At 51.1% G+C, this 26,672-nt stretch overlaps 1 protein-coding gene across 1 annotated transcript in view; it reads right to left on the reverse strand.

Annotated features, from left to right (window-relative positions):
- B3GAT1 (beta-1,3-glucuronyltransferase 1) overlaps positions 1-14,111 on the reverse strand; it is a 44,636-nt gene extending 30,525 nt beyond the window's left edge. Inside the window, exon 1 of the mRNA XM_066564459.1 lies at positions 13,933-14,111. The gene's annotated coding sequence lies outside the window, so the exon portion shown is untranslated. The remainder of the gene's footprint in view (positions 1-13,932) is intronic.
- Positions 14,112-26,672: the final 12,561 nt, after the last annotated feature.

Raw genomic sequence — 26,672 nt, forward strand, 5'->3', positions numbered from 1 at the left:
TCAGAGTGGCACTCAGAGCTCCCAGCTCAGCAGCTGGACAGGAAATCAGCCACTCCATCAGCTTAGAGAGAAAATTCCCAGCTCCCATCCCTGTTAGATGGCTCCTTTAAAGGGATGAGGCTCAAATCCTGATCCCTGTTCAGTGCTGGGTGCCCACACAGGAGTCACTAATGGGACTGAGGAATTAACATTGATTCTTTGATGCCATAGCGTGGAAAGGGAAGTGAGGGGGGGATCTGGCATGATTAAGCTGATTCCTAACTGTAATTCAGCAGCTTGCAGCACAATCAATTGGTGCTTGCAGTCCTGCAGTCCATTAGTGCAGCCACAAACCTACACACCCTGCTTGGAAGGTCATTTTTAAATGGTCTCCTGTGGGGATTTTTGCTCCCTGCCCAAATTCTGAGCCTGCTGGGCCTGCTCAAAGAAGCACAAGGGCTCCACAAGGGGCTCTCATCATCCTTTGCTCACCAGCTCTCTCCCCAGGGAATATGAAATTCTGCCTGCCTGGGAGCCTTTGACATGTCAGTGATGCCTCAGGTTTGGCTTTTCTATCTTTCAGGTTCTGTGCTGCTTTAGTGTGTGGGGCTGGGTTCACATCAGGGGATGCTGAGCTCTGGGCACAGAGCAGGGAGACAAAACAATTCCTGCTCCAGCTGGGCACCAAGGACAAATGATCCAAATCTCAGCCCAGGAGCACAAACACCGTGGGCTGGAGAGAGAAAAACAAGGATGGGACTGCATGGGCTGGAGCTGGAATGGGACAATGAACTGCAAGATGCAAATGGAGCAGAACTGATCCAAGGGAGAGACCCCGGGAGTGCTCGTGCATTTGGGACCATTTGGGTTCATCTTGGGTTCATTTTGGGACCATTTTGGTTCATCTTGGGTTCATTTTGGGGCCATTTTGGTTCATCTTGGGACCATTTTGGGACCATTTGGGTTCATCTTGGGTTCATTTTGGGACCATTTTGGTTCCTCTTGGGTTCATTTTGGGACCATTTTGGTTCCTCTTGGGTTCATTTTGGGACCATTTTGGTTCATCTTGGGACCATTTTGGGACCATTTTCGTTCATCTTGGGTTCATTCTAGGACCATTTTGGTTCCTCTTGGGTTCATTTTGGGACCATTTTGGTTCCTCTTGGGTGCAGCCCTGGCTGGGCTCTTGTGCTGCCCAAGGTGGATCCTTTGAGGCTTTTTAATAAATCCCTGCTTTATTCTTTAACTCTGCCCAGCCTCTGTTCTAACTCAGCCTTCTCAAGGCATCCCCAGGATAACCTGGCCCATTCCATGTGAGAGGTGTTTGGCAGGGAACCATTCCTTCTCTTCCACCAGCACAAATCCCCCTGCGCCAATCCAATAAACCCAGAGCTGTTCCAGCCCTGCCTGAGGAAATGGGATTTTGCTCTCAGAGGGAAAGGCACAGGATGAATGTTCAGGCTTGTCCAGCTTCCAACCCCAGCCTGGTGCTGACTCTGCCTTCCCTGTGGCTGAGTTATTTTGGCTCAGCTCACCTCAGCCTGCTCTGGAGGTGAGATGGAAATAGCTGCCCAATTTTGGCCAGGAATTTCATGGCTCAGGGAGCTCAGGGGCTCAGCACAGTGATGGCAGAGGCACCAATGCTGGCAGAGCCCAATCCTATGGCCTGGAAAAGGTAATTTCTCCTGAATTTAGAGTCACTCAAAGTCCAAGCCTATCCAGATCTTCTGAATGAGAAATGGAGGAGCCAAACTGGTGCCTTAGGATTTGAGCTTTTATATTTTCACATATTTGTAACCCTGCAGTTCTTTAGTGTAGGACTCTGAACTCCACACACAGTGGGAGCTGCTGCTTCCCCATTTGGGGCAGACACAACAATTCCTCTCCAGGCCTGGCAATCAAGGACACCTCACTGCCTCAGGCCCCAGAGATGGGAACAAAAGGGACTTGGGGGCAGCAAACTTGGGGTCAATGACTTCATCAGCTGAAGCTGGAATTGACAGATTCACCCCCAAAATGCAAATGGACCAAAGTTATAAAAGTGTGAAACCTGTGACCCATTGTCCATTTTGGGTGGGTTTTGTCTGCCCTAAATGTACCTGAAGGCCCTTCAATAAATAGATCTGCTTTTTATTCTCTTTATTTTGTCTGGCCTCTGTTTTAGAAGCCCCAAAAGGCATCAAAGCAGAAGCTGGGGACAGAATGAAGCTGAGAATTGCACACCTCATACTTCAGTGGGCACGAGGTTGTCACAGGAAGAAAAGCATCCCCAGGTGCCACTGCCCAGCCCCTGCCATTCCCAGGAGCATCCTCAGCCCTTGGAAAAGCTTGTCCTGCTTGGCCAAGCACCATCCTGCTACCAAATACTCCCCCAGAGAGTCTCAGAAGCAGGGAACTCTGATCTACAGGTGGCTGAGGGCACACAGCCCTCACCTGGCACAGCCAGAGCTGCCTGAGGGACACCCAGATATTGGCGTGTTGTGGGGTCCCCAGGACGAGGTCAGAGATGAGAATCTGACCCTAAGTTCTCAGAAGGCTGATTATATTATATTATATTATATTATATTATATTATATTATATTATATTATATTATATTATATTATATTATATTATATTATATTATATTATATTATATTATATGAAAATGCTATACTAAAACTATACTAAAGAAAGAGAAAGGAGACATCAGAAGGCTAAACAAGAATGAATAAGAAAAACTTGTGACTGACCAGAGTCTGACACAGCTGGCTGTGATTGATCATTAATTCAAAACAATTCACATGCAGAGTAAGCAATTCTCCAAATCACATTCCAGAAGAGCAAAACATGGAGAAGCTGAGGCTCCTCATCTTCCCAGGAGAAGAAATCCTGGCAAAGGGATTTTTCATAAAATATCCCAGTGACACCCCCCAGCCTCCCGTGCAGGCTTTGCTTGCAAGGTGAGGTGCCAGATGAGCCCTTGGGGAGCTCTGAGGAGCTGGGGGGGTTTGTGAGCCCTGCTCTAAGAATATTGTAATCACACAGTAATTATGGCACATCTCAAATCAACCAGGCAAATCACAGCGTTGTTATTATTATTATTACCACTGTCACCAGCCCTGCCTGGCAGAGATCAGGCCCAGCCCAAGGAGGGAGCAGGGCTAAGGGAACATCCACAGAGCTCCAGCTCACTCCCTTCAGGCCTGCCCAGCCCACACCCAAGCACCCTGGCAGCTCCTTCCTTCCTAGGACCACGTCTGTTCTTCCCTCAGCTGCATCTCAGGGTACCACACGTAATTAGTCAGGTTGATTTTACCTTTTTTTTATTTTAATTAAACAACTTCAAGCACAAGAGCAGCCCTTGTGATTTGATTGGAGCTGTCAGTCTTTCAAATGTCATTCCTATAGATGACTAATCTTTAAAAACATGAGTTACTAAACTCATTGACTCAGTTGATAATGAGCCAGAACAGAAATGATGGTTGAGACAGAGAGGGAGGAAGCAGAGCTGCATGGGCTCTGAAGGTGCTGCATGGGGCCACTGCTGCTCCAGGGACTGGGGCTCCTGGGAAATGCAGGCTGTGAAAATGGGGATGTGGCACATCAGGGAGGACATCTGGGCACTCCTGGTCCACCCAGTTGCTGTCATGCTGACAAAAAAGAGGATTTTCTGTCTCAGCCTCTCTGCCTGTGCTGGTTCTCAGCACAGAGTGAAGCCATTGATTCCCATCCTGCCTCTGGAACAGGATTCCCTGCACTCCCTGATCCCTTTTTCCCACATCCCCCCAGTGTAGCACAGCTTTGGGAAGCACTCCAAGCTTTAAAGCTGAAGGTGTCCCACAGCAGGAGCAGCAGAGGGGGCAGGTGCTGATCCCATCTCCCACACATTTGGGATTGTTCCCCACTCCACAGGCTGATCCCATCCCACACTGGGATTGTTCCCCACTCCACAGGCTGATCCCATCTCCCACATTTGGGATTGTTCCCCACTCCACAGGCTGATCCCATCACAAATGGGAATTGTTCCCCACTCCACAGGCTGATCCCATCTCCCACTTTGGGATTGTTCCCCACTCCACAGGCTGATCCCATCTCCCACTTTGGGATTGTTCCCCACTCCACAGGCTGATCCCATCACAAATGGGAATTGTTCCCCACTCCACAGGCTGATCTCATCCCACATTTGGGACTGTTCCCCACTCCACAGGCTGATCCCTTCCCACCCCCCAGGCTCTGTGCCCAGCCTGGCTCCCACCCTGCAGGGCTCCCACCCTGCTCTGCCCTGGGATAACCCAGTGCAGGGATAACCCAGATCCCACCCTGCTCTGCCCTGGGATAACCCAGGCCCTCAGGTGAGTTATTTATTAACTCTGAGCCTCTTGCCTTTAGAGCCTTCTGGAACAAGACAAACAGGGCAGAAACAGTGCTGGCAGCATTTTCAGGAGACAAATGGCTGGAAGGAAGGAGGTGCACGTGTGGGGTGACACCTTCAGGGGATTGCCACCAATCCTTTGCCACCAGCAGCTTCACAGCTGTCACATTTCCCAAAGCCAAGGGACAGAGCTCAGGTCCCCCTGCTTCCCTCCCACACGTGTTCTGCCAGTACAAAACTCCCCAAACCCCCAAAACAGGGATGGATTTGTGGTGTGCAGCATTTCCCTGAGCCCAGCACCTGACAGCAATTCCTGCGTCCTCTCAATGCCACAGCCTCCACAAAGGGCAGAAATTGGGCTTTATTTATAGAAAGGCACCTTTTATTGCCATTTTTCCTCTTTCCTGAGGCCAGCCTGCCAGGCTGGAGGCAGAGACACAATTTCCACCTGCAGAATCCAGGCAGATCCCCCTTTGCTGCTGGGGATTCATCTCACAGTGGGTTTATTCACAGCTGTGCCTGCCAGGCCCCTTCTCTGTGCTCCTCTCTGAACTCTGGCTGCTTGCACTTGGGAGAATTTAGAGTTAAAGGAACTAATAACTTAGAATAACTAACTCCAAGGGAGATGAGGCTTCAAACTGGCCCACCCAGGAGTGAGCTGTGCTCTCAGAATTATCCTTTTTCACACAGCTTCCAACCCCTCTTTTCAATACTCCCCATTTCAGCACTTGTAATTTTTTGTCTCTGCTAAAAATCATGTCAGGACTGATGCTCCTTGGTGTGACAAACAGAAGACAACACTTCCAAAGCCTCACAGAAGGTCACTCCAGGAGCTGCACACTCTGGGAAGATGAATATGTCCGAGTCATGCCTGCTGAATGTGACACTATTATAAGAAAGACACTGGCAGAATTATTCATCAGCAGTGACTTGTGTGGCTCCAATCTCCTTAACCAGCTGCTGTCCATCCAAGTGGATCAGAGCCCATCTGAATAAATCCTGAGCTGTCCCTAGCAGCCCACACCACCCAGGGCAGCCTCTCCTGAGCCCTGCATCCTCCTCAGGAGCCAGGTGTGGCAGGAGGGAAGGAGCATTCCTGCATCCCAGGCTGCAGGGAGCAGGCAGACAGTGCCACAGAGTGCCTGGCAGCCTCTCAGAGGTGGCAGCCTTGTGCCAGATTATCCTTCCCTCTCTCCCAAATTAGAAGCAGAGCGTGCCACTAGAAAGTCAGGTGAAAGCTGTCTCTCAAGGAAGGGAGAGGCTGCCTGTCACAGCACCCTGCTGGTCTGAGCACTGCCAGGAACTCCCAAAAACCCCCACAGCCCTCAGCTCCAGCCTCTGGGCTCTCCCAAACCTGCCCCGTTTGTCCTGACCCACAGCACAAACCGTGCTGGGATTTATCCACAGCACCCATTGCTCTCCTGCCATGGACACAGCCAAGGAAGCCCCTCTTGGAGGCAGAGAAATGGCAAATATTCGCAAACATTTTAAAAATAAAAATTTAAATCATTAACTAGAATTTTTTTAAAAGCTGCAAATTACAAATATTCACCCTCCCCAGCCCCAGAGCCCAAGCTGGGCAGTGCTGTATTGCACTAATAATATATAATATATATATAATATGTATATAATACATATATAATACATATATAATATAATATAATACATATATCATGTACTACATATATGTAGTACATATAATAATACCTGTTATGTATGTATTATTAATATAATACATATATATATGTTTAGCACATGTATATATGTGTACATATATAATGTATATAATATACAATATTATATACTCTTTATATAAAAAAATATATTTTTATACACGATCTACATACAAAAATATATATTTTTATACACAATCTATATATAAAAATATATATTTTTATATTGAATGTATATATAATGTAATATAATGTAATGCATATATAATGTAATTATAGAATATAATATATATACATATATACAATATATATACACTATATAATATATTTTTATATAAATACACACTTATATACTCCTGCTGACTGCAGAGGACACAAAACCACCAGCCAAGCCCCCTCTCTGCCTCAGCCACACCCATTCACACCCAAAGGTCCCCTCTGCCCCTTTTCCTGCCCCCAGCTCAGCCCATGGCCGCCTCATCCCTGTGCCTCCCTCCCTCCCTCCCTCAGGCACCCAGCCCCCTCCCAGCCCTGCCTCTCAGCAGCCATCACGTGCATCTATTATTCAGGACAAATATCAAGTTATTCATGAGCCAAACCAGTTCTCCAGGTACTGCACCCAGCCTGACAAAATCCCTTCTGTTGGCTGCTCCCGTCCCAGCCTGAGCTCAGGGAGAGGAGAGGGGGTCTGCTCTGGCTTGGATCCCTCATTTTTGGGGGATTTGTGGTTATTCTGTGATGGACAGGAGGAGCAGCTCTGCCTCATCACTGCCCAATGTCCCTCAGGGTCCCTCAGCTCCTGCCCACTCCCCAAATGTTGGGATCTCTGCTGCTCACAGTGACCCCAAGAAAAGTTCAAAAGTCTCTTTTCCCAGCCTGGTGCTTGAAGAAAGAGTCAGAGCTCTTCATTTCTCAGTCTCAAGGTTGTTTATTGTATCTTATCTATAAAAGAGTCACGAGTTCTTCTTATTATTCTTTCTCGCCTTCTGTCTGTATCCTTTCTGCATTCTTTAGTATAGTTTAGCATTTTTTTTATATACTATAGTATCATAAAATAATAAATTAGCTATCTGAGTACATGGAGTCAGATTCATCATTCCTTCCTTCATCTGGGTGCTGGAATGTTGGGGGACACAAGACAGATTATGGACTTTGGACCTGGTTAACATCAGAGATTTGATAACAGGATGCCTTGGCAAAAGCAAAGGGAACTTTGAAAATTAGATCTGCTTTGCAAGAAGATTCAATCCAACGGGTTTACTGGAAAAAGAAAATGCCATTAAACTCTGCAAGCAAGGTATGCATAAGTTTGTGTATGGGATTTTAACCTAATCATTGTGGTACATGTTACTACTCTCCCTGAAATAGTACATGAGGGTTTGTATCCCACAATTGTCGCTACAGGACACAAAAGAACACGAGCTCACCACCGTTCTCAAGGTGAGGAAAAAAGGGCAGTTTATTTTCTGACTCCAACATTTACAGTCTTCTAAAAGTGACAGTGGATTGGAGGATGACAGTGCCACCTCTCCAATGCCACTGGTTGAACCAACAGTCCATCAACTCTCTCCTCTTCCATAAAGGAATGCAAAACAATGAGTTACTTACAGAAAGTGTGTGAGAAAGTTCACTACAAGAATGTCAACAGCAGAAGGCTTAGAAAATCTTAAAAAACCAGGGTGACCCACAATAAAATCAGATTCTGATCCCCAAGTCAGTCTCCCCATCTCTCCCCATCACCAGCACCTGGGGGACCCAGCAAACCCCAGACCCACCCACTGTCACACTGACACCCTCCAGCAGCCCCAGTCCCTCACAGCAGCACTCCAGAGCATCTCAGCCCCTGCTCGGGGCCACCAGGACAAGAATCTGGACCCCAACTCATCCCTAGTGAGATCCCTGTCCCCCTGATGGTGACAGGAGTGCTGCTCTTTATTCACTGAGAGCCCGAGTGGGCCCCAAATCACGCTGGCATTATGTTATGATAATGCTGGAAGTATTATAAATGCTCTGTGTGCCAGACAAATCCTGGAGCAGGCTTCCAAATCCCCTCCAAATCCCCTCTTGTGTCTCTACATTCATCCATTCATGAAATGCAGAGCACAGCCCCAGCATCCCTCCTTCTGCTCTGGGCTCTTTCCAGCTCAATGGAAGGTGAGGCAGACTTGAGGTGTTTCTCCTGGAGTAGCCTTTTTTTAGTTTTGGCTTTTTTTTTTGTTGTTGTTGTTTTTTTGGTTTTGTTTTTGTTTGGTTTTTGGTTTTGTTTTTGGGGTTTTTTTGGTTTTTTTGTTTGTTTGTTTTGGTTTTTTCTGCAGTTTTTTTTTTTGTTTGTTTTTTGTTTTTTGTTTTTTTTGCCTTTCAGGTGCAAAGGAACCTGCAGGGCATTTAGGAATGATGTCCAGCAAGTTTGGTTTGGGGTTTTTTTTTGTTTGTTTTGTTTTGTTTTGGTGTTTTTTTTTTGTTTTGGTTTGTTTTTTGTTTGTTTGTTTTTTGGTTTTTTTGTTGTTGTTGTTTGGTTGGTTTTGGTTTTGTTTTTGGGTTTTTTTTTTGTTTTGTTTTGGGTTTTTTGGGGTTTTTTTTGGGTGTGGTTTTTTTTTTTTTTTGCCTTTTATCTCCAGAGGAACCTGCAGGGAATTTAGGAATGATGTCCAGCAAGGAGACTGAGACAAATCCCACGGCTCTGTCTCCTGTCAGAGAGTGAAGTGTGCCTCCCTCTCCTGCTCCCTGCAGGGCCACAGGAGCAGGGAGCTCCCCTCAGCAGAGCTGCCTGGCTCCATTCTCTTTGCAAACAACCACTTGGTCTATTTTAGGGCAATTCCTTTAGATCAGATGAGCTTCACCCTGGAAATCCCTATTTTTCTTTACAGCTGAACCTACCTAAGGCAGCACCCCAATCTTCAGAGCACTGAAGCAAAGGGTTCCCCATTTTTTGGAGGTGAGCAGGCTTCTCCTCCTGAGCCTCAGCTTTCAATTCCCTCTCCGCTGCTCTTCAAGAACAGCACAGAAATCCCTCGACAGAAGCTTAGCTCTTGTCCTGGCTTTAGGAAAACAGCTCAGATGCAGGCAGGAGGGGGATCTCGAGCATTTCCTATTTATTCTGCTGTCACAGCCAGGCACAGCGTGTTGTGTTGGCCATGGCTCACAGGGAGAGCAGAGCTGCAGGGATTTCAGAGGCACCACTGCAGCTGGGAAATTGGTTCAAGGCTCTGTGGTACCCGGGCAGGGCAGGAACAGAGGGAGAGCAACTGCACAGGGCTGTGCAGGGGAAGGAATTCCCTTGCAGCATGGAAAAATGAGTGTGGAAGCGTGCTCCAAGGTGTTTTACTGCCCAGAACTGTGCAGAATGAAGGAACTCACTTCCAGGATGGGAAAAATGGGTGTGGAATTATGCTCCAAAGTGTTTTGCTGCCCAGAACTGTGTAGGGGAAGGAGCTCACTTCCAGCATGGTAAAAAATGAGTGTGGGAGTGTGCTTTAAAGTGTATTCCTGCCCAGAACTTTGCAGAGGGAAGGGCCTCACTTCCAGGATGGAAAAATGGGTGTGGAATTATGCTCCAAAGTGTTTCGCTGCCCAGAACTGTGCAGGGGAAGGAACTCACTTCCAGCATGGTAAAAAATGAGCATGGAAATGTGCTCCAAGGTGTTTTACTGCCCAGAACTATGCAGAGGGAAGGAACTCACTTCCAGAATGGAAAAATGGGTGTGGAAGTGTGCTCCAAGGTGTACTACCACTCAGAACTATGCAGAGGGAAGGAGTTCACTTCCAGAATGGAAAAATGGGTGTGGAACTGTGCTTTAAAGTGCATTCCTGGCCAGGAATAATTTTCTGAGCCTGTGAACAATGTCTTTTGGGAAGTGACACTTGGTACAGCCAAAAAACCCACAGAGGGAGAGGGATAAGGGTAGGAGGAGGGCTGAACTGGCTGAATTCCTGGGACAGGGCACTGAGAGAGCAGGATGTGCTCCCCAGCACTGGGAATTCTTTGCCCACTCTCTCATTCCCTGGGGGTGTGGAGTTCCCAGCACAGCTGGAGCAGGATGTATTCCCCAGGGACTCACTGCCAGCACTTGGGGCTGCTCCTTGTGTCTCCAGCAGGAGATGGAGATTAATGACGGGCCCCACCCCATGGTGTCTGCTCACAGAATCCCTCCTCAGCTCCTGGAGGTGAATCCAGCCCTGATGGCCAAGCCAAACACAAGTCAAGGAATGCAGGAGGAAAAGGGAGAGTCCATCCTCACCCTTCAGCCCCCCTGGCATGGGTCACTCCTTCTGCCACCACAGCAGCAAAGCACGGGCAGGTGGCTGATCCAGGATCTCCACAGGCAGAGCATGAGCAGAAAACACATCCCAGAGAAAAAGGACCCACAGAGGCACCTTCCAGGGACATTGATCCCAGAAGAAGCTTTGCCTTGGAGTGGGTTGAAGCTGCTGCCTCAGGTTTTGGCTTTTGCATTTTTCAGGTTCTGTGCTGCTTTAGTGTGTGGGTCTGGGTTCACATCAGGGGATGGTGAGCTCTGGGCACAGAGCAGGGAGACAAAACAATTCCTGCTCAAGCTGGGCACCAAGGACAAATGATCCAAATCTCAGCCCAGGAGCACAAACCCCGTGGGCTGGAGAGAGAAAAACAAGGATGGGACTGCATGGGCTAAAGCTGGGATGGGACAATGAACTGCAAGATGCAAATGGAGCAGAACTGATCCAAGGGAGAGACCCCGGGAGCGCTCGTGCATTTTGGGACCATTTGGGTTCACCTTGGGTTCATTTTGGGACCATTTTGGTTCCTCTTGGGTTCATTTTGGGACCATTTTGGTTCACCTTGGGTTCATTTTGGGACTATTTTGGTTCACCTTGGGTTCATTTTGGGACCATTTTGGTTCACCTTGGGTTCATTTTGGGACCATTTTGGTTCATCTTGGGTGCATTCTGGGACCATTTTCGTTCACCTTAGGTGCAGCCCTGGCTGGGCTCTTGTGCTGCCCAAGGTGCATCCATGGAGGCCTTTTAATAAATCCCTGCTTTATTCTTTAACTCTGCCCAGCCTCTGTTCTAGGCCAGCCTTCTCACGGCATCAGTTTCTGGTGACCACAGCGGGACACAAGACACCAAAGCTCCCCCAAATGCTCCTCCAGCTAAACACAACTTGCAGCTGCAGCCCACGGAACTTTTTGAGGCAGGAAATGAAGGCCTGCAGGGAAAGTGGAGGGTGAGGGAACCACTGAGGGCATGGCCACAGAGGAAGATGCTGACCATGGCTTGCTGCATCCCCAGAGGTCAGGGATGCTGCTGAAAAGCAGCCCTGGAATCCAGGCAGCCTCTGGCACTGCTCATCCCTGCCAGAGAAAATGCACAGAAATGCAAGAAAGGACCACATCCTGTCCTCCTCTGGATTCAGATCTGCCCACTGGGTTTTGTTGGACGAACTAAAAATTGCTTTTTTTGCACAACTTTTTTTTTTTTTTTTTTTGAGCCAGTAGAAATAGAACAAGGGCAAGAGAGAGCAAAATCATCTCAAAAGGCAAGTCTGCAAAACCCACTGAAAAATGAAATGCAGCGTTTGCCCTGGTGTCCCTTTTTAAGACAGCTCTTGTCATTTCCCACGGCTTGTGCTGTGGCAACAGGAGAGGGCTGGAAGAGATTGAAGGGGCGGATGATGCCCTGATTTGGGTTCAGAAAGCAGCGTTTTGGCAGGGAACAGCCGGCTCTGGCCAAGGAGGGAGCGTGTGCTCACAGTTTGGTCCTGGAAGGATTCTTGGTGAGCTTAGGCCAGATGTCCCCGAGGGTTGCCAGGAGGATGCAGCAGGGCTGGGGATGCTGAAACCCCACCAGCCCTGCACTCTGGGGGCACTCAGAGCCCTCCTGGCCTCCAGAGGGGCACAACTGCAGAGAATCCCCGGGAAGATGCACCACAAATGGGCAGGGAAGAGGAGATCCAGCATCGCTGAGCTTGGCTGGGCTCTGGTGGCACTGCCCTGTGCCAGCTGTGACACAGACAGGGTGACAGCCCCTGCCAGGCTTGGGGCACTTTGTGCACTCTGAGCCACCCTGATGGGTCAGGAAACTTTGGGAAGCCAGGTGGGAAAGCTCCCCCTCTCTTCTCTTGGGGACTCCTGCACTGAGGGAGACCCTCATGGAGACCCTCTGGCTTTTCTGACCCAGAGAAGCCAAACATGAGGCTTGTGTCCCCTGTTCTGCACTCTGAAGCTGTCAGGGCACTGCTGGGATCCCCCCAGGAATGCCCATGGAGGGGTGCAGGAAGGGATTTGTAATCCAGCTGGAGTGGGAACGTGCCCAGAGCCAACATCACAGACTGCACGTTTCTTCCTCTGCCTTCCCCACACCCATAAATATTCAAACAGGAAAATAAAATTATTGATCAGCTGCCTTCCCATTATAGCAACGGCCACTGTCCTGCTGGCTTTGGCCATTTCCAAAGCCCCTGCCACAGAATTAACCCTGCTGGGAGAAATATTATTCCTAATTCTTGAATTCCTTCACCAGAACATCATCTACATTCCTCGAGGCTGGCACAGACACCAGAGTTTGGAGTTTCACACAGAAAGAAGATATTTTCCCCACCGTTTCCCCAGTGCCTCCATTTTCCTCTCCACACCCTTTCAGTCCCATCTCTGCCAGGCAAGCCAAGAAATCCCAGCCCTTGTGACCTTCCAGCCAAATCCTGGTGACTCCACTCACTGAGGAGGATGCTCAGGGACACTAAAAAATCCAAGTGTGTGCAGAGCAGTGCAAGAGACTCCAGAGTCCCTGCCAGTCCCTCACATTGGGCCACAAACTCCCTGAATGTTCCTGCATCACTGTTGCTGCACATCCAGGCTCCTACAGGGACCGGTGGCACTCTGGGGCTCAGGATGTGTTCACACCAGTGGGGACTTCTGGGACACGTCGTTATTTCAGTAATCAAAGCAAACGCTTCCTAACCCCGTGCCAGGAGCCATCGAGCAGCCCCTGGAGGCAAGGGGAGGAGGGGAATGGGAGCAAATGGATGTGGCAGCAGCAGGATCCTGCCCGAGGCAGTGAGGGATGGCCAGGCAGGAGCTCTGCTCGCTGGGGATAACTGGGGAGGGGCTCCACAGCTGCCAACATCGGGCTCTCCTCGGGGCTTTCCCAAACATCTGGCTAAAGGCACCTCCCAGCCCTGCTTGAAGTTGTGCTGTCTGCTCTGGCTGAGAGAAATTCGGAGTTTCACGGTCAGAGACCCAGGAACTGAGTCAGAGAGAGGCCCAGCAGGGAGAGGAAAGCATAATTTGTGGGCAGCTTCATTGATCAGCCCTGACTTTCTCCCTCACAACCACTGGCTTTCATCCACTCCCACTCCACACCACAACACAGACATCCCTCCTCAGACGGCAAAGCCTTGCTCAGCCATCTCCTCTTCCCCAAGAAAAAGACAGCACTTGGGAAGATTTTCCCTTTAAGCAGCCTCAAAGTTGGCTCCCGGCGCTGCTGGCACGAATGAAAGCGATTTCAGTTCCCCCTCCTCCTGCATCCCATCCCTCTGCTGTGCTAAGAAAAGGCAGAGGATGACCAAGGGAGGGGAACAGCAACTCCGGGCGGCCTCTCACCTCCCTCCCCTAATTGTGCACGGATGCTCGGGAGGATGCGGGGCCACCGAGGGACCCCGGGGCAGCGCAGGGTCGGGAGGGCGATGCTGGGAGCTCCTGGAGCGATCCCCGGGGAAGGCAGCTCGGTGTCCTCAGGCAAAGGGGAGGCAAAGTGAATCTCCAGCACCGCAGCCCCCCGGACCCGCTCTGCGTCCTCTCACTGCGCTGGGAGGGCTGGGAAAAACCGCTCCGAGCATCTCCTGCTCCCTGCCGTGCCCTGCCCGCGGCACCCACACACACACCCTGGGCTTAAAGGACGTGTGTCCTGCTCGGCTCAGCCATGCAGCCAGGGGAGGCAGCCAGAGTTACCTTGTGAGCACAGCCGGAGCCGCCTTCTGTCTCCATCGCGGCCGGGAAGCGTCTCCCATTCATGCTCTAATCCCTGCGAACAGAGGCACGATTCAAAGCGGCTCCTCGCCCATCCAGCAACCTCCGCCTCTTTCTCTCCCCCCTTTCCGCCTCGTTTGTTGCGTCCGGCTTTGTGGTGCTTTTCTCGCTTTGTTTAGGTGTTTGGTTTTTTTTCTAAATGTTTTCTTTCTTAATCCAGGCAGCAAGCACGGCGCTGCTTCATCGCATCCCTGCCCGCGTTTCCCTCGGCCAGGAGCAGCCTCGGGGAGCTCCTCGCTGTGCTCCGGCTCGCAGCTCTGCCTTCTGCAGCCTGGCGTTCGGGGGAGAAAGAGAGCGAGCAAACAGGGAGGAGGAGGAGGAGGAGGAGGAGGAGGAAGAAGAGGAGGAGGAGGAGGCCAGCGGGATGCGGGAGGAAGGAGCCAGAGCGTGGCTGCTTTGTATCCAGAGCAGCGCCGGCAGCTCTGGCTGCCAGAGGAGGGGATGCTCTGGGAATGGTCTGTACCAATTGATCCCGCTCCGGCAGGGGCACCGCTCCCTGCGACAGCGGCAGCCACAGCCGGGAAAGGGCCCCGGGAGGAACTGGATCTGCTCTGCTCACCCTGAGCACAGCCCGAGCTGCGGCCGCGGGACCGGGGGGAGAGGGGATGGGATAACGGGGTAATGGGGTGGGATAATGGGATGGGATGGGATATGGGATGGGATGGGATAATGGGATGGGATGGGATAATGGGATGGGATGGGATCCATGGGATGGGATCCATGGGATGGGATGAAATGAGCTGGGATGGGATGGGATCCATGGGATGGGATGGAATGGCATGGGATGGGATGGGATGGGATGGGATGGGATGGGATGGGATGGGATGGGATGGGATGAAATGAGCTGGGGTGGGATGGGATCCATGGGATGGGATGGGATGGCATGGGATGGGATCCATGGGATGGGATGGCATGGGATGGGATGGCATGGCATGGCATGGCATGGCATGGGCATGGAGAGGCTCTGGCTGGGGAGAGGGCTCAGCATTGCTCAGAGGAAGCTCAGAAGGTGACCATGTGCTGGGTGTGAGGGTCCCCTCCAGCCCCTAGGGTGGCAGGCAGAGCTCTGCTCCACTTCCAGCTCTTCAGAGCAGCCCCCTCAGCTCCTCTCTGCCCATGCTCGTGCTGGTGGCTCCCAGCTGAGCCCAGCCAGGCTTTGGGAGCAGCGGGCAGCCCTCCTTACACCTCATCCCACTGCCCTTCCCTGCAGCACCAGCCTTCCCACAGCCCTGCTCAGCCATCCCCACCCAAGCACTGAGCACCCCCATGTCCCTCCTGGGGGCTGCCCAAGGGTCCTGGCACTGGACTAAGGGCAGCAGGAGCGTTTTCCCATGGGAAGGAGGCTCTGGATGTGCCTAGGGCTGCCCTTGAGCTGTGACATCTGCACCCAGCCCAGCAGGCAGACAGGACCTGTGTGTGACCTCTATCCATGCACAGAACCACAGGGATGCTCCCTTCCTCCTTGGGGATCACTTGGAGGAGGCAGAGCTTCAGGGGACAGGGAGAGCAAAGGTCTCATCTCCTGATCCTGCTCAGCAGGCTGAGCACCACAGTGAGTGTGTCTCCAAATGGCAGCTGGGCAGTTTAACCTGAGCCAAAAGTCACTGCTGAGCTTGGGGATGAGGCACCTTTCACCTGTCCTGAGCTGCTTCCAACCACATCACTCCTCTCCAAGTACCCCCATTTATCTCTCCCTGTTGCACAGTGGACGTGCACAGATCCACGGATCCTCCCCTGCTGCTCCCTCTCTGTAAGGTTACAGTGCCATGGAAACCTGTAGGTATAGACAGATTTACTTATGCTTTACCAAAAAAGGAAGAACAAAGTAAAAAAAAAAACAAAAACAAAAACAAAAGCCATCATTCTGGTGACTGGGGAAAGCTGGAGTACACAGAGATCTGGGATCCAGAGCGTGGAGCAGCCTCAGGGATCTTCACCAGGGATTCCCACCATTTTCACTGGATATTTTGATTTTGAACCCACAGCATTCAGACTCCAGCTTTCACCTGTGCATCTCCAGGCGATGCAGAGATTTCTGCTGAGAAGTTTGGAAATCCGAACATCACCCACAAATGATCAGGCCCACTGACAAAGCCCAGCTGCGCCCTCTGAGGCACAGGGATTCCCACATTCCCTATTCCTGCAGTGGGGTGAGCTGGAGGGCTCCACACCCCTGCCTCAGGTGGAAATGAGCTTTGCTGAGCCTGGGCTGGACAAAGCAGGCAGATGATGCCTCCAGACCAAGGTGATGCTGGAAGGAAGGAGCTTTAAGCAGCCTCTCCCTGCAAGCTGCACCTACTCTGTGGAACAACAGGATGAACAAGGACTGCCAGCCCAGAGTCCTTCATGCACAGCCAGGCAGCTCCTGCTCCTGCAAAACACAGCAGCTCCTGCAATCAAAAGGAACGTGGCCTTTTTTTGTCCTTGGTCTCATTTTCTGCAAGGTACCTAGGGAGAGATCAGCTCCAAAGACTCCTTGCCTGGGAATTTTGTGCCAGCTCAGCTAGTACTAAGGGTTTCACTGAGCTCCATGTCTATTAAAAATGCATAATGTCCACTTATATCAAAAGGGTGGATTCAGACCCAGTGCTTTTCCAGCGTGTCCCAGGCTGTTATGGCATGCTGGAGATGGATAGGAGCGATCTGTCCCTTGAGGCCCATATCAGAATGAGAAAAGGGCAAATTCAGTGAATATTTCAGGGGAAAAAAATGAGAAGAGGCATAAAAATGCTCCTGCCACAAAACCTAAACACATCAAAATTCAGGGGGGAGGGGAAGGAGATGTGCTACACCTGAGATTTATAAAATTATGTGTGAGCAGTAACATTTCAGGCTGAGTCCTGCACCAGAGCCTCAGAAGACTCACAAAGGTGGAAAACATTGGGAAAAGTATCAAGGAAGCTCAGGAGGGACGCAGAGAGGCATTGCTTCATCCCTGTGGACAAAAATCCCAGCGTGACGCACCCAGAGCTGCTCCTGGTGATCAGAGCAGCAGAACAACCATGCAAAAACACTGCCCTGACATTTCCCAAGGTTGTCTCTTTGAACCTGCACATATCCACTTGTCTGCACACTGCATGGGGCTGTGCCACGCTCCCCTGGGCCAAATTCCAGGAGAGGGAATGGGAGGAGAGGCTCAGGCGGTCCTGCAGGATCCTGGGATCATGGGGGGAAATCTTTGCCTGGATCCAGGAGCTTCAGGGAGGATGTGAGTCTGGAAGAGGCAGCATCGCTGTTGACAGCAGTGTGTATAAACAGAGCAGCATTTCCCTGCTCCCTCTCCCTTCTTATTATAGCACAGAACACCCCGAGTAAAACACATACACACAACAATCCACTATAAAAGGAAAACAAAGCCCGGAGCGTGAGTGCGCACACGCAAACACAGAGACACTGCTGGAGAGCACAGCACACATCCAATACCTTAAATGTCATTTTTTTAAATATTAATGCTGTGCTTCTGGCTACGTTTATGTAAGATTTGTTTCCACAGGGCTGGAGGCACGTGCAAACCTAAAGGAGACACTCCTAGCCCCACACCCTGCACTGCCCCAGCCACCCTGGGGCTCAGGGCTCAGTCCTTGACCCTGCTCTGTCTTGCCCTTCCCAACTCCACAGCCAGGCAGCAGCAGGGCCAGGGCAGGCTCGCTCCCTCCAGGCTTTTTTCCTGTGAGGAAGCAGAGCTGCAGCTCCCTGCTCTCCTCGCCCTGTGTTTACCATCTGGCAGTGCTGGGAGTGTCTGTGCTCGGAGCCAGGCATGGACAGGAGTGGTGCCTCTCTCCAGTGAACAACAAGCTCATCAGCCAGGGCTGTGAGGGGCGAGGGAACAGCACCAGGGCCAGTCCTCAGTAAATAGCAGGGTATGTGTCTTAGTTTGAACACACAGGTGTCTGCTAAGGAAGGCAGGAGCCCCCCCTAAAATGGAAAATGTAAATCCCCTCCATCTGAATTTCATAAATTTTAAATTAAGGGGGGGCATTCAGGCAAAAAAATGGGAGCAGGAATAACAGTTCTTTAATAGGGAAGAAAATAAAAAGATAAATAAACAATGCAGTAATTAAACCAACACTGACAGAGTCAGAACCCAGCCTGACACCCTGTGGGTCAGGGTGCTGGCAGCAGAACCATTGGAATTGTGGCTCAGCCCTCCTGCAGTGCCAGGGGTGGCTCTGCTGGAACAGGGATCCTGGAGAAAGGTGCAGTCTCTGCCTCTGAAGATCCAGGGCAAGAGGCAGCTGCTGTTCCTCTGGGGAATCCAGTGCAGAAGCCGTGCTGGTGTTCCAGAATCTCCAGATTCTATCCAGGCAGGAATGCTTGGCTGGTGTTCCAGAATCTCATATTATATCCAGGCAGGAATGCTTGGCTGGTGTTCCAGAACCTCCAGATTATATCCAGGCAGGAATGCTTGGCTCCTCCCTCTGGGCTCACATCTCCCAATGGGATGCTGTAGTTCTTATCAGCCATGCAGGGACATTCCGTAGCTGTTATCAGCAGGTGTCTCCCAGAGGGAGGAGTGATTGTGGAAGAGATAAGGCAAACTGCCCACTGAGCAGAAGCCAACTGCCATACAGATGGCAAACAGAAGACAATGTGCTTGGCAATCCAGGACAGTATGCTTCAGCAGGGCACACACAGACACGGGGCTGGGAGCAGCTGGAGAGATCCCTGACTGCATCTCACCTGGCTGTCAGCCTCTGCTGCTGCCCCAGCCACAGCTTCACACCCCAGCAGCACTGCCTCCTCTTCCTCCCCTCAGGGAGTTTCCCCAGGCCATCGTCACCTTGTGGTGCAGGACTGGAGACAGGGCTGCCTGCAGAAACAGGAGAGCAGTGGCATGGGCCAGATGCTGAAACCCAGCCCTGAGCTCCTCAGACCCAGCCCTGAGCTCCTCAGACCCAGCCCTGAGCTCCTTAGACCCAGCCCTGAGCTCCTCAGACCCAGCCCTGAGATCCTCAGACCCAGCCCTGAGCTCCTCAGACCCAGCCCTGCCCTTGGTTCAAAGGGACAGCCTTGGGAAATGCCAGGGCAGTGTCTTTGTAAGAAATGTCAGAGCAGTGTCTTTGCATGGTTGTTCTGCTGCTCTGATCACCAGGAGCAGCTCTGGGTGCCTCATGCTGTAATTTTCATCCAGAGGGATGGAGCAATGCCTCTGTGGGTCTCCGTGTCACTTGATGGTCCCTCTCACCTGCATGACAACCCAGAGGTTGTGGGAGGAAAAGAATGCCAAATTCTGGCCACTTTGCCAAACTAACACCACTGCCCTTCTTCCCACAGTGTTTGTAGCTGCTCATACCCAGAAACCAAACTAACAAATTGTGTTCACCCTCCATCCCACCAAACCCCCCAGCCCAGTGTTTATGGTGCTCCCTTCAACCCTCCCAGTCCCTCCCACTCTCTGGGACAGATCCTTGCTCCTGCTTTGGTTGTCATTTTCACCCTGGGCAAGAACACCCTTCAACAAGCACCTGCTGTGCTGGCTGTCCTCATAACCCTAACCCTGTTACTCACCAAGGGCCACAGACCAGCAGGCTCAGGACAGGCACACAGACATTCCCTACTTTCTTCCCCAGCACCAGGGAGGAGCTGGCCACCCCTGCAAAGCTCTGGAAGTGGATGGAGGAGGTTTCTGTTCCCTGATCTGTGGGTGCAGCTCTCAGGATGCTTCACAGCAGCGCACAGCACGTTCAGGAGCAGGTGAGAGGCAGAGAAGAGCAGAGGAGCCATGGTGCTGGATCAGCAGGTGGTGCTCTCCCCTGCAATCCAGCCCCAGCCTGGCATTTCCCACCAGGATTTCCTCCAGTGAAGGCACCTCAGCCCAACACAAACCCCCTGTTCCCTGCCCTGCTGAGACTCTGAGCCTGCAGAGCTCAGAGCCCGGGGGATGAGAGCTGTGCCTGGGGCTCCCCATGGACAGAGGGATTTATGGTCTCCTCAAGCCAGGTCTCATAAGCTCTTGGAGATCTGTATCACACCCAAGATAGCTCAGCTACCTTAGATGGCATAAAATCAGCAGGATGGCTTTTGTGGTAGCGTTGGAAACAGAAAAGTTTTAATAAAAGGCAGAATAACAAAACTCTTTACAGAGAAAACCCGAGCCAGGTGAAAGAAGTTCTTGGCCCTGGTAAAGCACCCCACAAAAGCCATTAGTTTCTTTGTTCTTTTATTTTTCTAATAAATTGTTTTTTGGCTCTTGTCCAACTGGCTCCTTCTGAAACATGGAGTCAGATCCTCGTCTCTTCCCTCATCCTGGGACCCCTGTGAACACGGTCACAGGGTGGGACGGTCGGGACGGACAGAGATGAGAGATCTCTGCAGCCAGGGCTGGGAACTTGGGGTTCATTGCAAAGGGCCTGGGTGCAGGGCCCTGCTGGGAGCTGCCAGGCACAGCTGAGAGCAGGACTGAGAGAAGAGAGGGGGAGAGAGGATGAGAGGGTAAGAGAGTAAAAAGATAAGGGAGCAAAAGTGTAAGAGAGTAGAAGGGCATGAGAGTAAAAGGGTAAGAGAGCGAGGTTCCCGTTACAATACCATAAATCTTCTGTGTTGAATATTCTGATTCTCCCTAACCAATCTAGTACAAAATACAAATCCTACAACATTTACATACAGCCTATAAGAATCATTACATTACCATCCTGTGTTACATTTTAAACCCTAAAAACTCCTCTTTGGGCCCCTTCTGCCAAGCTGTAGGGTCTGCTCTGCCCCTTGGGCCTGTCTGCAAGCAGAGGGTGTTGTTCCATCAAAAGGGGATCACCTTCAGCAGCCACACCATTGTTTTCCAGTTGTTCAGTAACTGAGGTATCTCAAAGCTTGCTTTCATTTCAATCTCACTTATAGTTTCCATATTCTCAAAATCTTTTCCCAGACAATCATATTGATAAGGCTCTCTTGTTTCATCTTCCCCAACAGTGGGTGTGCTGAGACAACTCCAAATGGGGACCTTAGGATGATAAAAGTCACAGACTCTTTGTTTTTAGGGGTCAGCAGCCCGTCCAAGCCTGCATCTCTCTTTCCCTCAACACTCCAGCTGGGCTGTTGGCTCATCCTCTGCCCCATTTCCTGCCCTGCTGTCCCCACATCTCCCACCACTGCGTCTCCAGGCAGTTTTGCCTCTAACTGAGAGAGAACCTTCTTCAAGAGCAGCTTGTGACACTCTGGGATTGCAACACAATGAACTGATAAAGCAAGACATAGAACCGCATAAATAATCATAATATCTCATGTCCCAAGATCACACAAGCAATTTAGATTCTTTCTTCGTGTCCCATTTATAAATATTCATTTCAGAGATGTTTTAAACCAATGGAGCCTGATACAGAACTGCTCCAAAAGCTCCAGCCTGGCTTTCCCAGGCTGTGTGGAGAGACTGCACCTCTTTGCAGCCTCACCTCATCCTGGCAGGGTGAGCACAGATCTGCAAATATCCACAGAGAGTGTGAACCAGCTCCTGAGGCAGGCATGTCCCTGCCATTCCCTGCTGTTAACCTTGTTAGGAAAATTCACCCACAAACACCAGAGGTTGATGTCCAAAAAGGAGACAGAGCAGTCCTTTGGCTTTATTCCAATCAAGGCAGAGGTCATGGGGCATCCCCTGGGGTCTCTCCAATATTTGGAGGACTCAGCCCACTTTTTATCCCAATTTCCAGCCACATTTCCCTTCTCTCTTTCCCCATTGTCTGAGGTACTTGAGAGGTTCAGACTCCCCAGAACACCTGATCCCAGAGATTCCCCTCTAATGTATAACCCTGCCTTTTAATTTTTAATTCTTATGGAATTTAGGGATTTTTCCTCCCCATTGTTTCTTTCATCTTTCAATATCCAATTTCATTGATCAGCAAACCTACAGTTTATTTGTAAAAGCAAATCTCTTTTTCCATTCATCACTCAGTGGAATCCTTCCCATTGTTTCTTTTATCTGGTTTTGTCTATCAGCAGCCCCACAGCTGGTTTGGAAACACAAATCCCTCATTCCTCTCAACCTCCAGCTCCAAACTCTTATGTGACAACACAGCAATCACGTCACCCTGCCTGGCTTTACCAAGCTGCCACTAAACAAAATCACTGGGATGTATTAAAAAAAAACCTGTTGTGTTCATGCCTGGAAAAGAAAAATTAGTATGCAAACAGTGACAAATCCTCTGATGGTCACATTTATGTTTTTATCATGTAGTTAATCAGGAAGGAGTGTGTTCAGTTTAGATACAGCTCCACACTTTGCCTCTCTAATCCGAATCCCAGAAGGGCCTTATAAAACCATAATCTGCAATGCAAAACTGCAAAGCATATGGGAGTGTCTATAGATTTTCCAAATCACCTGTGCCCTAATTTAATATGAATAACAATTAGTTTACTCTTATCAGTTAATTGTGCCCCTTGTGGATTCAGCAACACTGCATCTCGTCACCGAGCTTTGTCTGAACAAACTTTAATTACACTGCCTCTGCCCAGCCCTGCTCCAGGCTCAGGAACAAAGGTGAAACTGCTGCCAAACAAACAGCCCACCACAGAGAGGGGAGCCTGCAGGGTGCTCCTGGAGAGGGGCAAGCAGGGCAGCCAGGGGTTAACAGCAGGGAGTGACTCCATCCCTCCAGCTCCCACAGGACCCCAGAGCATCCCAGAGCATTCCAGAGCACCCCAGAGCAGCTCCCACAGCATTCCAGAGCATCCCAGAGCAGCTCCCACATCCCAGAGCAGCTCCCACAGCATTCCAGAGCATCCCAGAGCATTCCAGAGCACCCCAGAGCAGCTCCCACAGGATCCCAGAGCACCCCAGAGCAGCTCCCAGAGCACCCCAGAGCAGCTCCCACAGCATTCCAGAGCATCCCAGAGCATTCCAGAGCACCCCAGAGCAGCTCCCACAGGATCCCAGAGCACCCCAGAGCAGCTCCCACAGCATTCCAGAGCACCCCAGAGCAGCTCCCACATCCCAGAGCAGCTCCCACAGCATCCCAGAGCATCCCAGGGCAGCTCCCACATCCCAGAGCATCCCAGGGCAGCTCCCACATCCCACAGCAACCCACATCATCCCAGAGCAGCTCCCACACCCCAGAGCAGCTCCCAGAGCATCCCAGAGCAGCTCCCACTCCCCAGAGCACCCCAGAGCAGCTCCCAGAGCATCCCAGAGCATCCCAGAGTATCCCAGAGCAGCTCCCCCATCCTAGAGCAGCTCTCACATCCCAGAGCAGCATTCCAGGGCAGCTCTCACGTCCCACAGCAACCCACATCATCCCAGAGCAGCTCCCACATCTCAGATCATCCCACATCATCCCAGAGCATCCCAGAGCAGCTCCCACATCATCCCAGAGCACCCCAGAGCAGCAGCACCAGGAGCCAGCCCCAGGCAGCACTGACCGCTCTCCTTGCCTATCCCCACTCCAAGCTGTGCCTCCCAGCCCTGGGCAGCACCACCAGAGGATTGGAGAAAGGCTCCATTCCCCTGGGGTGCTGTGATGGGCAGAAGATTAAGAACCCCCCTGGCACTGGGATCCTTTTTCCAGCAGAAGATTGATGAACCCAGGCACTGGCATCTTTTTTTCCAGCAGAAGATTGAGATCCCAGGCACTGGGGTCCTTTTTCCAGCAGAAGATTGAGATCCCAGGCACTGGGGTCCTTTTTCCAGCAGAAGATTGAGATCCCAGGCACTGAGATCCTTTTTCCAGCAGAATATTGAGATCCCAGGCACTGAGATCCTTTTTCCAGCAGAATATTGAGATCCCAGGCACTGAGATCCTTTTTCCAGCAGAAGATTGAGATCCCAGGCACTGGGGTCCCTTTTCCAGCTCTGCTGTGGATCCAAAGCCAGGCACATAAATCCCAGCTGCTTCCTCAGCCCTGGCATTGATGGAGGTGATGGGCTGTGCCCAAACCCACTCATCCAGCACTGGGGGACCAATCCTGCCCTGCAAACACCATCACTGCCCCCAGAAATGTCCCAGCATTTACCTTTGGCACGGGAAATGTGTTTTCTTTTCGAATTTCCCCCTGAGATTCATCCGACAGCACAAAAAGAGCAGATTGAGGACGGCTGTTCCTACTCCCATTTCAAACCCTGCAGGGTTTTGCACACACACAGGCCTTCAATCTCAGTTACACCATCACCTTGGCAGCAAAACGTTGCCTTTGCACAGCAGAGGATGCAGCTACAAACCCTTTGGCAGAGCTGCAGGAACAGGCCTGCAGCGAGGCAGAGAGAGCCTGTGGAGTGAGGAATGCTCCATCCTGCTCCTTTCTGCCCAGGAATGCTCCCATCCTGCTCCTTTCTGCCCAGGAATGCCACATCCAGCCCATGAATGCTCCATCCTGCTCCTTTCTGCCCAGGAATGCTCCACTCAGCCCAGGAATGCTCCATCCTGCTCCCTTCAGCCCAGGAATGCTCCCATACTGCTCCATTCTGCCCAGGAATGCTCCATCCTGCTCCACTCAGCCCAGGAATGCTCCCATTCCCACTCCATTCTGCCCAGGAATGCTCCATCCTGCTCCCTTCAGCCCAGGAATGCTCCCATCCTGCTCCATTCTGCCCAGGAATGCTCCCATCCTGCTCCTTTCTGCCTGGGAATGCTCCCACTTCCCTCTATTCATCCCAAAATGCTCCCATTCTTCTCCTTTCAGCTAGGAATGCTCCACTCAGCCCAGGAATCCTCCCATCCCAATCCGTTCAGCCCAGGAATGCTCCCATTCCCACTCCATTCAGACCAAAATGCTCCCATCCTGCTCCTTTCTGCCCAGCAATGCTCTATCCAGCCCAGGAATGCTCCCATCCTGCTCCTTTCACCTCAGAATGCTCCCATCCTGCTTCTTTTTGCCCAGGAATGCTCCCATCTTGCTTCTTTCAGCCCAAGATTGCTCCCATCCTGCTCCCTTCAGCCCAGGAATGCTCCCATCCTGTTCCATTCACCCCAGAATGCTCCAATCCTGCCCCTTTCACCCCAGAATGCTCCCATTCCCACTCCATTCACCCCAGAATGCTCCCACCCCTCCATTCAGCCCAGGAATGTTCCCATCCTGCTCCCTTCAGCCCAGGAGTGCTCCCATCCTAATCCTTTATGCCCAGAATGTTCCCATTCTCCTTTCTACCCAGGAATGCTCCCATCCTGCTCCTTTCACCCCAGAATGCTCTCATCCTGATTAATTCAGCCCAGGAATGCTCCCATCCTTCTCCCTTCAGCCCAGGAATGCTCCCATCCTGCTCCTTTATGCCCAGAATGTTCCCATTCTCCTTTCTACCCAGGAATGCTCCTATCCTGCTCCTTTCACCCCAGAATGCTCTCATCCTGATTAATTCAGCCCAGGAATGCTCCCATCCTGCTCCTTTCTGCCCAGGAATGAGCTGCTGAAGCCACAGAGGGTGAGCACCTTCCCCTCCTTGCAGAGGAGCCTCCCCCATCCCGCTGCTGCTCCCTCTCCCCAAGGACTTTCACCATCACTGGGCTTTGGTGAACGTCTCTGCCCCTCCACAGCACCAAATCCTGCAGATTTTCACCTGCCAGCCCTCAGGGCAGGTGTACAAGGAGGATTCTCCATAATCTGTGCTGATCCCTGCTCCTGCCCAGCCCTGAGCAGGGATCAGAGGGACACTCACCCTGCTCGAGGCAGGGAATTCATTCCCTGCCACATCAAAAATGCTCCTCACCCTTCTGCTGCCTGACCTCTGCTCCTCTCCAAAATGGGATCTCTCCACCCTTAGCGAGGAATCAGCTGCTGTGAATACTTAATTGCATTTATTGCACTCCTGTAATTGTTATCATGACCTTTCTGTGGACTGTTTGGATGTGCCTCTCACCAGGTCATTATTTCTGAGCCGTGGGCTCCAGAGGAACAGAAACATTAATCTGCCACAGACAGCAGATCCAAAGCTCATGGAGTTTGATCTCTCCTGGAGGCCACAAGCCAGGCCAGGCTGAGCTCTGGAATTCTGGCAATGCCCTGAAATCCCTGATTTTTCCCAACAGTTCCTCCCACCTCTCTTGCTGATCCCCTCAGCAGCTTAGCAAGCAGCACAGCAAAAGCAACCGAATCACAAACCTTAAATTTGGCCAAGAGCAAGTGGAGCAGAGTGAGTGAGGAGCCCAAGCTGCTGTGGCCAGGATAATTCTGCAGGCAGCATTAGCAGAGTGAGTCACTCCCCCAGCTAATTCCCAGCTAAAGAGAAAAATCAGGCTTTGATTCTCCACGAAGGTACAAGCAACACCACTCTCGGGTTCTGAGCTGTTGGAATGGCTCCTGAGGTATTAAAAAGTCTCTTTTTTTCCCAGCCCCGCGCTTGAAGAAGAAGTTGGGATTCCTCAGCTCTGCTTTTCAAGGTTGTTTATTTGCTCTTATCTGTTCCATTCTCTCTCTGACCTGCTGAGATCTGTCCAGCAGGTCGGGTTGTGGCACAGTCCCTGCCCTTGGGGTGGTGTTGGCTTTTTATACTAAAAACTGCCTGTACTTATTTACCATAACTTCCCAATCACCTGTGTTAGACAATGAGCTTCTACTCTAAACCAATCCCAAAGTGCCACCATCACAGCAGAAGATGAAGAACAAGAAGGAGAAGGAGAAAGGCAGAACACACCCAAATTCCTCCATGTTGCTTCTTGAACTCCCATTTTCAATCCCCAAAATTCTACTTTTTCACCCTGTGACAAATTCACTGTCATTCTATTCAAACCCCTGTGGCTTGT

This window comes from Molothrus aeneus, chromosome 22 (genome assembly GCF_037042795.1).
Source record: "Molothrus aeneus isolate 106 chromosome 22, BPBGC_Maene_1.0, whole genome shotgun sequence".
Lineage (NCBI taxonomy): Eukaryota > Metazoa > Chordata > Aves > Passeriformes > Icteridae > Molothrus > Molothrus aeneus.